The following is a 3,196-nucleotide window of genomic DNA, read 5'->3' as shown; positions in this document are numbered from 1 at the left end:
AGAACTGAAGGGCAAAGTGGAAATAGAAAGAATCCACTAATCACCTCCTGAAAGAATATCCAAAATGAAATTTCTCAAGAATATTATAGCCAAAATCCCAATGATCCCAGCTTCTTGAGTAAAGAACTCATTATTTGGTAAAAACTGTTGGGAAAGTAGTCTGGCACAAATGAGATATAAACTAATATTCATTCACACTATACACCAAGATAAGCTCCAAATGGATACATGACTTGGACATAAAAGGTGACATCATAAACAAATTAGATGAACAAGGGAGAAATTAACTGTCATATCAATGGGTAGGAGAAGAGTTCATAGCCAAACAAGGGATAGAGAGCATCATGCAAGGTAAAATTTATGTAATTTTGATTACATAAAATTTTAAAAGATTTTCATAAACAAGACCAGTACAACTGAAATGAGAAGAGAAGCAGGTAAGTGGGGGGAAATCTGCAGCAAGTTTTTTTGATAAAGGTTTTATCTCTTTCTTAAATTTTTTTATTAAATTATTTATTAATTTTTAGTTTTCAACATTCACTTCCTTAAGATTTTGAGTTTCAAATTCTCTCCATCTCCCTCCCCTCTCCCCTCCCCAAGACAGTGTGCACTCTGATATAGGCTCTACTTATACGTTCATAGTAAGCATATTTTCACATTAGTCATGATGTAAAGAAGAATTAGAACCAATAGGAGGAACCACAAGAAAGAAGAATCAAAACAAAACAACAAAAGAAAAGGAGAGCAAATAGTATGCTTCCATCTGCATTCAGATTCCATAGTTCTTTCTCTGGATGTGGATAGCTTTTACCCTCCTGAGTCTTTTGGAGTTGTCTTAAATTCTTGCATTGCTGAGAAGAGCTAAGTCTATCAACATCAGTCATCGTACAGTGTGGCAGTTACTGTCTACAATGTTCTCCTGGTTCTGCTCACTTCACTCAGCATCAGTTCATATAAGTCTTTCCAGGTTTTTCTGAAGTCTGCCTGCTCTTCATTTCTTATTAAAGGTCTTATTTCTAGATATATAGGGAACTGATTAAAATTTGAAAGAATCATAGCTATTCCCCAGTTGATAAATGGCCAAAAGATATGAACAAGTGGTTTTCAGAGGAAAAAATCCAGACTTTCAATAGTCGTGAAAAAAGTCCAAAAGCACTAATAGAGAAATGTAAATTAATATAATTCTGAGGTTCTGCCTCACACCCCTCAGGTTGGCAAAAGTGACAAAAATGAAATGATAAATGTTGGAAGGGTTGTGAGAAAACAGGTACATAAATGTTCTATTGGTGGGGCTGTGAACGGATCTGCATCAGTTTCCATTCTGGAAAGCAATTTGGAACTTTGCCCCCAAAGCTATTATAATGTGTATACACTTTAATTCTACAATACCACAATTAGGTCTATCTCCAAAAAGATCAAAGAAAGAGGAAAAGGATCTATATGTCCAAAAATATTTATAGCAGGTCTTTTTGTGGTGGCAAAGAATTAGAAACTGAGGAATACCCACCAACTGAACAAGGATGGCTGATCAAGTTTGCTGAATAAGTTATATTATATGTGTGATAGGATACTATTATGCTAAAAGAAATGATGACGGGGATGGTTTCAGAGAAATCTGGGAAATCTTGTATGAACTGATGCAAAGTGAAGTAAGCAGAACCAGAACAATTTATACAGTAATAATATCATAAAGACAAACAACTTTCAAATACTTAGGAAATCTGATCAATGTTCAACCACAATTCCAGAGGACAGATGATGAAACATGCTTCCCACCTCCAGAGAGAGAGCTGGTGAACTTAGAATGCAGTCTGAGACATATTTTTTTGGAGTTAGGTTTTTTTTGGGGGGGGGATTTGTTTTGCTCAACTATACATGTTTGTAGTAGTAGTTTTGTTTTTCTTGCTTTCTCAATGTGGGGGAGGGAGAAGAAGGGGAGAGAAAAGGCAGCCTTTTGTTGACTGAAAAAAAAATAAAATTTAATTGACTAAAAGTTGACCAAAAACCCCCTCCAGATCTTTTTCACACAAACTCCTACCTAGTTATGCCTCCCCCACTTTGTATTTATAAAGTTCTTTTTTTAAATTCAAGTGTAAGATCTTACATTTATCCTTACAAAACTTCATCTTATTAGATTTGACCAGCGTCCTTGCCTGTTGAGATTTTTTTAAATTCTGGATCCGTCATCCAATGAGTTGTCTCTACCTTGATTTTGTGTAATCTGAACATTTAGCAAACATGCCATCTATGCCTTTATCCTATGATTTTATCCTTTATCCAGTGACTTTTTTAAAAAATAAGCCAGTATGGTACAATGGAAAGACAGCTGGAATTGCAGTCAGAGAATCTGGGTTCAAATCCTGCTTTCACAGAATTTGGTTCACCTCTTGTTGGGTATGGCATAATGAGGATTCCTTTTGTGTATGGTTTGTATATGGTTAGATGGGCCCTGAGACCTTTTCCAACTCTCAAATTTTGTTTTTCTGTGATTTTATGGGAAAGGAGAGGAGGGGAGTGAAGAGCTCTTCATAAAGAGAATGGTGCAAAAAGTACATGACATCCAATCAAGTCAGCAAGCATTTCTTAAAGGTCCTCTAGGTGCCAGGAATTGTGCTATGTGATGGGAATACAAAGAAAAGACAAAACAATCCCTGGCCTCACAATCTAATGGGGAGGACAAAATGCAAAAAAACTACTTACAAACAAGATACATTGCAGGATAAATTGGAGATAGTGTCAGAGGGAAGGGACAGGGGACTGGCTTCTTTCAGAAAGTGGGATTATAGCTGGACTTGAAGGAAGCCAAAGATGTCAGAGGTAAGGGAGAGGAGGGAGAGAATTTCAGGCATGGGAGACAGACAGTGAAAGAGCAGTCAGGAGATGGAGTATCTTATATTAGGAACAGCCAGGAGGCCAATATCACTGGACCATAGAGTACCGCCCTTGGAGTACGATGTAAGAAGACTGGAAAGCTAGGAAGGGGCCAGGCTATGAAGGGATTTTAAAGCCAAACATAGGATTTTCTATTTGATGGGGAGTTTATTGAAAAGGATGGGGAGGTGGGGTACCACGGTCAGACCTGCATTTCAGGTAGAAGTTGTCAGTATCTGATGCAACATTGAAGGATAAGCAGGGCTGCATCCACTTAGGACCCACACAAGGCAGAACGCTCTCCAAAAACTGAACGGCCTGGTCA

Source organism: Vombatus ursinus, unplaced genomic scaffold (genome assembly GCF_900497805.2).
Source record: "Vombatus ursinus unplaced genomic scaffold, bare-nosed wombat genome assembly UNPS02014778.1, whole genome shotgun sequence".
In the NCBI taxonomy this organism is placed as follows: domain Eukaryota; kingdom Metazoa; phylum Chordata; class Mammalia; order Diprotodontia; family Vombatidae; genus Vombatus; species Vombatus ursinus.
Note: the sequence above shows the minus strand (reverse complement) of the source record.